Genomic DNA, 12,500 nt, shown 5'->3' with positions numbered 1-12,500 from the left:
GAGGCGTTTGCCTTGGTGCATGTGTCGAAGGGTGTCAACATTTGCAATGTTGACATTTTCTTGTGAACAATAATGTTTGGGTCATTCGATGACATATATGAGTTTCCTGAAAGTGGCTGGAATGGAATTTGTTGGCCCACAGATTCTTCAGGCACACATCAATTCCCAATTCAGTGAAACACCCGAATGGGGAATGCTGAACTTGACCATTCAGCTGTTTCACTGAATTGGGAAATGGTGAAACAGCTGAATGCAAAATGCTGAACTTAACCTCCCACCCCACACATGACACATGTTAAAGCCCATTTTGGTGTTTCAGTGAAGTGACATAAAGAGTAAATATTGAACTTGCCTCACTGCAGGACCCATGTTGAAGACTGTTCTGTAGTTTTGCTATGTCGGGAGTCAATGAGCTATAGTCAGTTAAGTGTGCATTGACAAACTAACAAATACACACACACACACACTACATGCACTTGGCAATTCAACTGACAGCAAGCAACTACCTACATCAAAATAAAGCAAAGATGACCAAAAAAAAATCATCTGAATTTTTATAAGGCAGCAGACACTGCAATAAGAACAAGTTGCAGATAATTAATATTATTAAAAATAAAACAAGTCGCGGTGGTGCAGCGGTAGCGTTGTTGCCTCACAGCAAGAGGTTCTCCTGTTCGATTCTCAGCTGGAGTGCCTTCTGTGTGGAATCTGCATGTCCTCCCCGTGGTCGAGTGGCATTCAAAAGACATGCGTGAATGGGTGTGCCTTTGTTGAAGGTTGGGCGTCGGTCTGGCACCTCGGTACCATAAAAATCGACTGCCAGTCAGTGGACCGGAGACCCCTAATTGGGAAAAGCCAAAAGAAAAACAACAACATACATGCAAATGTACGTGTTTGTTTGCTTGTTTAATGAAAATGTGTTTGTTTGCTTGTTTACTGATAAAATGGGGAGTTAGGAATGTGGCAGCTTTCTTTACCAGCTCAGGTTTAGTACATTGCAGTAGATCATAACCAAAATTTACATCTAAACTTTTAGAATAGGAGATACTACACCTATAAGAAGCATTATTAAAATACATAAAAAAGCAATGAAATGGGGGGGGGGCATATTAGCAGCTCACTATGAATAAGGTCATTGGGTCAGTAAGCTGTCAACCTGTTATTTATTTATCTTTTACTTAACCTGTGGTATTATAACAAAGTATGCATAATGTAAACTTGTTTTATTTTTCTTAACCTGGGGACAATTAAGCGGATGTTGACCTGGTAGTCAGGGATTTAGGAACATATGTAGACAGTAAACTCGCCTTTAAAAAACATATGGCAAGGGTAGTAAGAAAATCATTCTATGTCGCTCAAACTATAAATAAGGACATGGCAACCAGGAAGTCAAAAAGTGCCACCCTACTCATCTGACATCACACCCATCATTGAGTATAATGCCCTCTTTGGCATGTACCTCCGCAGACATATGCCACAACTGGAATGCTGGAAAAGGTTTCTTACGTAAAAAATCCAGGGCATAAACACATTGCCCTACACGGATCTCCTCAAATCCCACTCAGAATACTCTGTCTACTAGAGACTACTGAGAGGTGACCTATGCCTGGCATACAAGGCATACTTGGATACAGCTCTAATGGACCTTTCATACATATACAAAATGAACAGCATTAGAAATACCAGATTTTGGATTTAAATTTTGCATGTGACATAAATAAGACATGCTGGCAAGACAGATACATTTCTCAGAGGATCCCCATTCTCTGGAATAGGCTCCCCCCTCTATATGAAGCAAAGTCCTACTTTAACCCTATTCAAGCATAACCTTAATCAATGGATGAGTAATCGGAAATTCACTCCAAATCTTGCTCTCATGTCTCTGATGGACAGAGGAAAACTAAATTATATGCAAACTAACATACTCTCTCTATATAACCTTTAGCAACATCCCCGAGATACAAAGGGACAAATTTAGGTTGCTCAGCTAGGTTTATATATGCCTTAGTGGTCGTTAGCCAAGTATTAACCTATGAATCTATTAGTTCAACACACATAATGTACAACAGTGCAGTAATTTGATTAACTTTTTTTCCTTTTGTTTTACTGTATGCATTTCCTTGTTTATGCATTTGTGTATTTATATATTTGATTACTAAGCAGTGCTATTGGTTTGGTAACCAGCACATATAGAAATAAATTGCTAAAGATGTTTTCCACTTAATAGGTAGAGCCACTTCTCAGCCAAAGCCAGTTACCATGTCAGTTTTCATAGCCATGCCCAAAGCTCTGCTCAACTTTCACATCATCCAGCATGTTATGTCCGCAATGCTAAATTTCCATAAAGTGGTATTAAAGCTGAGCAGCTCCTACACAAGACTGTACAGCTTGGACATGTCTACATAGATTGACAGCAAAACTTGCCTTGAATGACAAATGGGTCTTGTTGTTGACCTTGTCCAATTTACCACAAATAATAAAAGGTTACCAAGTATATAGCTAACAATATGTATGTATGTATATACATATATAAGTATGTTTTTGTTTGTGTACTGAGCTATTATCTGGGGCTGTTGCCCCTCTGAACCTCCTACTTTAAAAAATGTCAAATAATATTTATTTTATATCGCCTTTTTCTTCTCATGCTTACTGACCATCAAGCCTCCCCATCAGACTCTAGCCTATTCCTTTCCCCATATGAGGTATCCCCAACATGGCAAGAGTCGTCTGGAGGTTGGTTTATGCCTCAGCCTGTGCCACTTCTTCCTTATGCTTGCTGCAGGGGAGGGTGCTTCTTTTCTCACATCAGCTAGTTACTCTGGCTTATTCCTATCTAGTGTCCCCAGCAGCAGAAGTACACACTGACACCCTCCCCATTCAGCAGCCTGCATCATGCCAGGCACAGGCTGTAGAGATATTCCTTTAATGGCTGATGTGAGCACTAGTGTTACTGCACAGGACTCCTATGCCCTCTTCCAAATATGTGCATATTCCCCACACATGCCTACCACATCTCCTATCACTAGTTTTGGAACACCAAGAACAATTCCCTTGTTCTATAGCAGCTGGTGTTGTGCTTGTGCAAGGCTCTGCTAGCAGCACAGGTGCAATATTTTAACATCAATGTCCTTCCCTTTCCCCACTCTTAGGGCAGATGTGCTTTTGTAGGCCAATTACTCCTACCCTTCTCTTCAACTTCCAAACGTATCTAGGTGCTTTAAAACAAAGCATTGCAAATAGCAGACAACATACACAAATAAATACAGATAAAACATAGAAAGAAATAAAACTCAACCAGGTAAATAAATAATACTTAGAAAAGGCAAATTAGACACACAAGATCACTCACAACAGGTAATAATACTTAGTACAAAACTCAATTCACTATTGGAAAACATGCCTTCTGGTATAGTGGCTGCTTCATCTCCCTGAACCAAAGAGTTGGGAAAAATTTTTAAAAAGTCAATGTATACGAGGCAAATTTACATACTTTTGACCTTCAGATTTACCTTTGTTCCTCTTAGATTTATGATGTTTCTGGTAAAGGCAGACAGATCTGTTTATAAATATATATTTTGTTAAGTACATAAACTAAGCCTATACAAAGATTCTCTACACTAACTATACTGGGTCTGGTACTGGAAGAACTGCAGCTGTAAAAAATTAAAAAAACTGAGCCTCTTTCCTCTGCTATGACTTTTAAAGGCCAGTGCTGTGTTATTTAACGCTTGGAGTTTGAGAGGTATGAAAAATAATAATAATGGAAACATACCTGGCTATTAGGGGACAGAGCACTGGTGCTGCCTCTCATTAGGGTTACCACCCTCCCTGTTCCTCTTTGTGCAGGACAGTCCCTATTTTTGGCACTTATGTCCGGGGAAAAATGAAAAAAAGGCAAACGTCCTGAGATTTTATGAGAAAAAAATATTTCATAAGCTTCCTTTAATAGCTACATGAAACAATTATTTTGTTTCTGATAGACATAAATATTGTGTGGAACAGCAAAAGCAAATGAAATGGTATAATAATAAGCTTTTATTTTGGCAAAAACCGTATGTTCCATCCTTTGCGCTGGCAATGCATAGAGTTTGTACTGCAAAATCTCATGTTTCCACAAAAAAGTCACTCCTTGAACATCTGAAAAAGTGGCAACCTTACTTCAATTTAGATTTTAAAGAAAATAAATATGAAAACATTTTAGTCAATATATGTGTCAGTTACGAAATAGTGGGCTATTAAAGGAAAGGAAGTCGGCCACTGTACCTCTCCCGCTTAAATAGTCATTACAAACAGGGAATACATTTTGCAAGGCAGTACAAAAATGCAAATAGATTGACAACTCCGCACTTTATTTGCTTTAATGCGAATTACTAGAAAAAAACGTTTCCATATGTACTTCGTAGACACATACAACGTATAGTGGGACAGACTACGGCGAGAACGCCCAATCCAATCATATTACCATGGTACGGAGTCCACTGACGACATCGGAGAAAACCGCATGCGCTTTTGTTAGACCTCAACAAGATGGTTGTCGTGAGCAGATAGGTCAAATCGTTGAGTCAGCTGATTGCTCGTGATAAACTGTTCACATGACTTTAAAGAGAAGTTACAGTGCATCTGCACCGGATGGGTGATTATAGTTTTATAGTTTATATTACTTGGGGTTAAAGTTCGGAACGGAGTAGTACAACAAGAACAAGGTATTTTGTATACAGGGAGAGGATACTGTTTTTAGTGTTTTGTTTGGGCTGAAATGCAGGGGTTGTGGTCGCTTTTTCAGTGTTCTGTGAAAACAGTGAATTATGTTCTAAGCTCCTTGAACTTATTTAAAGTAGCATATTTCAGATTTTCTTTATTTTTAGTACCTCTTTACAGAGACTGATTTGCCTATAGGAGGTCGAAGTGTTGTTATTGGGCTGAAGCAAAACTTTGCAGTGGCAGGCAGCTGGTGGGGACCATGCACCAATCACCCAATGCTGTCAGCCCTGCTGTCATATGGATTGGATACATTAGGACTTGAACATGGACCTTTTAGAGTACTATTGCAGTGATGCTTCCAGCTGTGCCACTCACACATGTGCTGTCATATGGAATGCATGGTTTGGAACCATAAACTTAGATATTCTTCTGCGTATCCATTAGCTTTTCATTTATTTTTATGACTGGGACGCATCACACTATTGCTGCCCTTAAGCCCAAAGTGACAGTTTTTATTCCCTTATATAATATGCTAGCTTTCAAATTAAATGCCCAGTTACTGCCTCTCTTTTGTTTCGTTTGGTAAATCCTGATATATTACACTTGTTCTTTCACAAGATGCATATTCTTGCTATGATGTTAATTTTCTGTGTGCATTTTTAAAAAACTCGCCATAATTTTCGACTTCCTCTGTCCCACTCCCTGTGTGTGTGTGTGTGTGTGTGTGTGTGTATATCTACGACATTATTTCTGGTTCTTGAGAAATACCAACTGCCATTGCCTATTCTCAAGATTGATTTTGGCGGGTGGTGGCGAGTTGGGAATCGGGATCATGTATCTGTTATTCACAGTCCTGAAGCAAGTGATACCATCAGTAAAGGCATGTGGCACAGATAATATCCATTGTATTTCAGTATTCAGTGCCCTGAGGATAAGGTGTTGACTTGGAAAAAGGCTTAATTAATGTTCATATCTACAGGTCATAGTCTTACTGGGCAGAATAAGCAAACCATGATATACTTCATGAAGGTAAATATGTGCTGTGTTGTATGACGATTACTATTCACTCGTGTTGGTAGGAGTGCAGTGCATCTTGTAACATCATGCTGAAAGCAGGGAAACTAAAGCAACTCGTTCTTTCTTGTGTAGGGACAATGGAACTCCATCATTGATAAGCATTTTATGATAGTCAACCAGCAGAATGAATGCTCATTGCTAGAACAGAGGACCAGTATATTACAGTAGATGACTTTGCATGAAAAGTAACTGTAGATGTTTAAAGTTGTTTCTGAAAGATTAGTTTTGTGTCTGCATGGTGCTTTCTTACCCTTCCCCATTAGGATTTGCACTTAAGTGAAAAAAAATGTTTTTGATGCATTGTTGTAAGGATATGTGAACATTATGGGCATCTTGGTTTTATCACACCATTCAGAGTTTTAGCTGCAGAAGCCTTAAAAGTTTCAAAGTTTGCCAAGTAGTAAAGTGGAAAAATACCTTGTGTACAGTGTTTAAGTACTTCATTGGTAATGACAGCAAAGGATTATGGGTAATTTTAAGTTGGTACTTGGATAATAAAAATGCATGGAACTAAGTTGCCCCACACCATGATGATTCCATTCTACTTACAGATGGTTTACCAAAGATATCTTAAAGGCCTTTTTGGAAATGCATCTTAAAAGCATGAGGTAGCTTGTTTCAGAGTTTCTCTATGTGCACTGAGTAATGAGAATCTGTATATTTTTACTTTTTGAGCTTTGTGTTACCTGTCCAGAAGTTCTAATGCTCTGTTTATACTGGGTCACATTAGAATATTAGTTGAAATAGACATTTGTGAGTGTACAGGAGTTTGTGATCAAATGTCAACTTTACTAGGAACAGTCGCTGGTTAAGATCCATCAGTCTGAGTCTATGAAGGGGTAAGCAGTGGTGTGTTCTGCAGTTGTGACCTGTGGCAAATCTAGCTGCCCTTCAGAAAGTCAATTTAAGTTCCTGGAGGGAGTGGGGAATGTGGATTAGTTAGAAGATGTGCTGAATATCACAGTAAAGGAAGTAAGTACATATTCTCAAGGTATAGTTGATTAGTCTTCGAAATAAATGAGTTTTTTGTATGCAGTGCACTTAGTTTTTTTTTTTGTTTGTGTTAGGCACTGCATTTTGTATATATCTGTCAAACTATCATTGCAACCAAACAACGTTCTTGAGATTACTGTTTCTTTTGGCCACTTATACAGAGAGTTAATTTGTTTTTGGGAATGGAGATATTGGAATTTTATGGTGATGTCAAAATGACAATGAACTTTGCTTGAGAAGACTATAATTTTGGTCTTAGTACTGTTAGGATGTGGTCTCATGGTTTCAAGTTATAAATGCAGTTAATCAGTGCTGGGCCACAGTTTGACTTTTACCCAAGTGATTGTTTTGCATTATGTGGAAGAAGCATTGTAGAGTAACAAGCATATTGGATGAGTTTTGTTGCTTCACAGTGCTAGACCATGTCATTCACTAAAATAACAAAAGAGGAGACATGAATAGCAATCCCTGAGGGATTGCAGTAGTTAACAGGCAGTGTTTGCAAGACTGGCACCATTCTGCCTGACTCATTTAGTATCTTCCATATAGCTTTTGAACCATTTAGTGGCAGAGAGAGAAAGACCATGACTATCTAAGGGCATGAGGATTGCTGCATACTCTATAGTATATCAAGGACTTTGGAAATGTCCAAAAAGACTGATCTAGCAAATTGTCCACAGTCAGGTTGATCACAGTTGTGCTCTGCAACATTCAGTAGGACAGTATGAGTTCCATAGTTAGGCCTGCAGCCATTTGTGCAACTCCTCATAGTTCAGTTGACATTTGCTTGCAAACTCATGTGTGTGTGTGTGTGTGTGTGTGTGTGTGTGTGTGTGTGTGTGTGTGTGTGTGTATGTATGTATGTGTGTGTTTTTAGACACCTTTATTAAATTATCACTTGTGACTTAGGCAACCTTACATTTATATAAAAATAATCAAACCATATTAACAAATTCACCTTTACAAACATTATAGTCAAAGTAATGTTACGTAAATCACACAAACCTTAACTTCTCAAACTTCATTCCTCCTCCAAAACATTTTTCTGGATGTATTGTTCCCATAATTTACATTTTTTTCTATGTAATGTACTCCTGCCCCTTTCTAATGGTCTCAATGGTATCTCTGTACAATAGTCACTACTTCAAGTATAGTTGGTTTAGATTTAGATTTCCATTTTCTGGTAATTGCTTTTATGGCAGCCGGCAGCCACCAGAATTAAACTTAACAAGGTTTTATTGTATCTAGGCAATTCAGATCCTGTATTCCAGCTAAAAAAGCATTCCATTAGTTACACTTATTTGCTTGCCCATTATTTCTGACAGAGTACTAAGCAGGGAATTTTTAAAGTCTGTGAACACATTGCACTCCTAGAACATATGCTCTTAAGTAACTCTTTTTTTCCCCATTAATCCTCCAGCATTTGACATCTGCCTGAGGAAAATTTCTTTGGAGTCTGCTTGGGGTATAAAAGTATCTATGCAAATGCTTCCAGGCAAAAATCCTAAGTATTTTAGATTTTGTTGCACATTTGGGAGCCATACATATGTCCTCCAATTGTTGTGATTGCATACTTCATCTCTCTTCCCAATCTTTTCTAACCTTTTCTAATATTATAATATTTAATGTGTAATATTTTATATGCCCTAATTACCCTTTTTAACAGCAGCTTTTGATCTAGATCCAGTTAAAAACTCAAGCAGAGTAGGTCTTTCATTTAGTATACCCTGTCCTGTTCTCTTTGTCTGTACTCTGATATCGATCCCTGATAGAGAAGGCAATCACTAGCTGCAATCCAAACATCTTCTTGGCCTTTTCCCATTCTTTTACCTTTCCCTCTTTAATTATTTGTTTCCAATACTGTAGTTCATTTGCTGGCTTCCTCCAGTAAATTCCATACCTCCTCTTGCTTATTCTCTGTACCCCTAATTGCTACCATCCTATAGGCAGAATCTCCTTTCTCCATTCCAATGTTGGCTTAGTTCTTAGTGTACTTCCTGCTACTTTATGAATGTAATATTCTGTATGACTGTTATTCTCCTTGAGGATCTGCATCCAAAATCCCAATCTGTTTATTTTTTGAACTTACCCCTTGCTTCATCAACCCTTTCCAACAAAACCTTCCAGATCGTTATCACTTTCTTACCTCATATCTTCCAAACTTCCACTGAAATATCTGTTCCTGGAGATGTTCCTGTCTTAAGTGTTAGTTACTCAGCATCATCTACCTCTAACCTTGGCTTACCTGGTACTTCCATAAATATTTCCATTTGTGCTTTTTCTTAATTTTCACATTCCTCTGCTGTATACAGATTTTCATAACATTTCCAGAATGTTACCACTACAGGCTCTCTGGTTATTTTTCTTGTTGTTATAGGCCGCCTAAGTGTGGCAACAGCCCTTTCTACTTTCTGTTCAAGTCATTGTGCCAAAAGTTTTTGTGCTCAGGTTATTGTGCCAAAAGTTTTTGTGCTCAAGTCATGTGTCAAAAAAAAGGAAAGCACAGTTGCTTAATGTTGCTTAACAATGGTCTTTCAAAAATCATGTACAAATCACTTCTTGTATTCTGAATAAGTCAGTTAAGATGAAAGCATGGAATAAAACTTGTGTGCTCTAAAGACGGTATTATCTCTTTTTACCTTTATTGACCATCGGGAGCCTTTACTTTTTCTGGTGTTTAATTGTAGAGTACTGGTTTCACTTATTTTTTGGTTAAATGCACGTTCCTGTAAAATATAATTTTTGTCTAATGTAGATCAGTTATTGTGCCTTGGTGAATAATATGTAAATTTTGTCTGAGTTCCTACTATTGAATTCATGTCTTTGATATTAAATATTTTATAAATTTCTTCAGAAATCTATCCTCTTTATATTTCCTTTCTACCCCCCCCCCCCGATGCATCCCATTGTTGCAAAACTATTTCCAGTTCCCGCGTATTAGTATTCCTTGTTGATAGTTATTTCTCTCCAATTTTTTAAAACTCCTTAATAGTTTTAGGTGGATTATAAATGCATGCCAGCATAATCCTCATCCATTGCTAGTTGCCTTTTACTACCACAAATCTGTCATTATCTTTTTTTCCTTCTTCTGTCAATACCAGAGCTCCTGTAAAATTAATACAAGTACTCCTATTTTCCTTTGTCCCTGATTATTTTGGAGAACATACATCCTGAAATCCTGTCTGTATCAAATTCACATGCTGGCTTCTTTCCAAATATATCTCCTGTAGTATTATTTGCACTCAGCATTTCTTAATATAATTCGGTATTCTTTCTGTTTTGTCTATACTTGTGAGACCATTCACATTCCAAGATAATATGGAAAGTATTGCCATTATGGTAAGAAGTCATTATTCCCACACACTGTATATATGGCAGCTTTTTTAAATATGTATTTCCAGATTTTCTGATGCATGTACCCTTTAATGTTTGGCAGGTTAATCCTTTATAAAGTTTTCTTATCATAACATTGGAACTTATATCACATTTTACAAGACTATTTCTTTTAATATAAACCCTCAAACAAAAAACAAACACCCACCCCAGAACAACAACATAACATGTAACTTAATTCTAAACACACATAACTAGGTATATCTTCAAATAATGAAGTTTAACCCTCCTAAGAGGAGCATTTGTGCCAGACAGCTGAAAGAGGTTGTCCACGCTAAGATGTATGCTATTACCTGTGCTTCTACTTATACTAATTGGCATCTGTTCTTTTTATATCTTTATTCCCCCCAGATGTGCAAACAACTTGCATGCTTTCAGAAAGCATTAACTTTTAGCATTGAAGAAACCAGTGTTCTGTTTTGTAATGAAGAAACCAGTGTTCTGTTTTGTAATGCTGTACTATCAGCTTGTCTCCATGGAAACATGAGAAAAAAAAGAAAAATGTAGTCCACTGCTGCACCTTGAATGACAAGCTGAAACATTTACTACTAAAGGCAAACCTTCATTATATTCACTGTTTTTACTTGTTTCCACTTAATTTGTTATTAGATTATGCCAAGGGTCTTAATCCAGACATTTACTTGTGCAAAAGCAAGAGAAAAGATATTTGCTGTACATATATTTATCATCTGTGTACTTTTACACCCCATCCTCCACTTAAACAACCCAATATTACAAACTATTTAACTTAATTGTGCTTTTGTCTAGGTTGTATTCTCTTTTTGTACCATAATGCCTATATTTCTTAAAGAATAACTCCACCCTAGAGCTAAAAAAAATCTTTTTTTTTCACTCTCTTTTGTTTCCTGACATATTTTAACACCTCAAAATCACTTTAGGTGTTTTACTTGTAATTTTAGCGTGTTTTCCACAACATGGCTACCAATGGGGCTTTATGTATCAGCATGATCTTGTTCTCCCTCAACCCTTTCACTTTCCCATAATGCTTTGTATGACTCATGCCAGACATAAGGAAGTAACCTTGAATTCCCATGCCATTGGCATATAATGGGATTTGTGTGAGTCACTGTTATTTTCTTTACCTTCTGTAAAAGGACTGTGTCTTGTGATTTTTAATATGGCAGTAGTAGAGACAGAATCATTTAAGCCAGGGGGAGTGGTGGCATCCAATTTTAATTGCTATAATAACTCAGTGTATTCTGGTTTAATTTCGCAGTTGCCACCTTTTGGATCCAAGTTGACTTTTTCTAATATCCCAAATCTGAAATCTTTGAAACTCAGACACTCTGTTGTATGTTTAAATAGAGCATTGCTTGTGTTACTCTTACTAATGTCATAAGTTTTCATAAATTCTGAAAGCTTTCTCTGTTTTGCCTATAAAGACAATAGGTCATAAACTACATTTGGCAATATAAATAACATCCTTTGTTCCACAATTTCCAGAACATAAATTGAGCTTAATCGTATTAAAATTGTCCAAAGTAATACAATTGTTTAATAATATATAATGGCACTGGTGCAAAAACAACATTTCCTAGTGTCTAAACAATAATTGGTGGATGGAACGGTGGGTTCCTGTCTCTCCAACATTCTTTTAAAATTCTTACCATTCTTGTAAACAAAAAAGGTTGGTCGCCCACCAATTTAAATAATACACCTTCACTGGATTTAAAATATTCCAGTTATCCTTAGTTCTTTCTCTGTGTTTTCCTTACTCAATGAATTTTTAAACACATCGTGAAAACATTTGTGCTTCAGTCCAGTTTTAATTCACATGCTATCAAAAGCATTATCTGGGATAAGTGGAATATTTCTAAGGCCAATGAAAGTGTAGATAGCATATATAATGTGCAAGAGTGAATACTGGGAGCTGGATGTGTGTTTGAATCCATTTTGTTGTCACACTTGTGAAGCTATGTGATGAGCAGATTAACAGTAGTATATAATGAGGTGGATAGTGCAGACTTGCTGTTTCAGCACTGATTCTGATACGATTTCATAATTGTGTTTATAGTCTTAATAAACTAGCTTCATGTCAGACCATCAGTTATTTACATTTTTCAATAAATTGCCATTGTTAAGCAAGTCAATCCATATATCACAAACAACTATTCTAATTGGTTGTGATCTCCAGATTGATTTAACATTGCTCTCTAAACCAAAACACTTGTACTGTACATAGTTAATATTTGTCTTTCGGCTTTTCCCTGTTAGGGGTCGCCACAGTGTAACTCTGGTCCGCTAATCATTGGCAGTAGATTTTCACGAATGCCGAGGTGCCAGCTCGACGTTCAACCTTCAACGAAGGCACACCC

General features: G+C 37.2%; 1 protein-coding gene across 4 annotated transcripts in view; it reads left to right on the top strand.

Annotated features, from left to right (window-relative positions):
* Positions 1–4,516: 4,516 nt before the first annotated feature.
* The window catches only part of AMDHD2 (amidohydrolase domain containing 2), a 493,489-nt gene continuing 485,505 nt past the window's right edge, over positions 4,517–12,500 (top strand). For 2 of the 4 annotated variants that reach the window (XM_044071198.1, XM_044071195.1), the window contains exon 1: positions 4,525–4,703. The gene's annotated coding sequence lies outside the window, so the exon portion shown is untranslated. Of the gene's footprint in view, positions 4,704–12,500 lie in introns of all 4 variants that reach the window. The other 2 variants (XM_044071196.1, XM_044071199.1) reach the window with 2 other exon arrangements.

The sequence above is a fragment of the Protopterus annectens genome, chromosome 5.part0 (genome assembly GCF_019279795.1).
Source record: "Protopterus annectens isolate FY-2018-M chromosome 5.part0, PAN1.0, whole genome shotgun sequence".
NCBI classification, from domain to species: domain Eukaryota; kingdom Metazoa; phylum Chordata; order Ceratodontiformes; family Protopteridae; genus Protopterus; species Protopterus annectens.
Note: the sequence above shows the minus strand (reverse complement) of the source record. Positions and strands in the feature narration are given on the sequence as shown.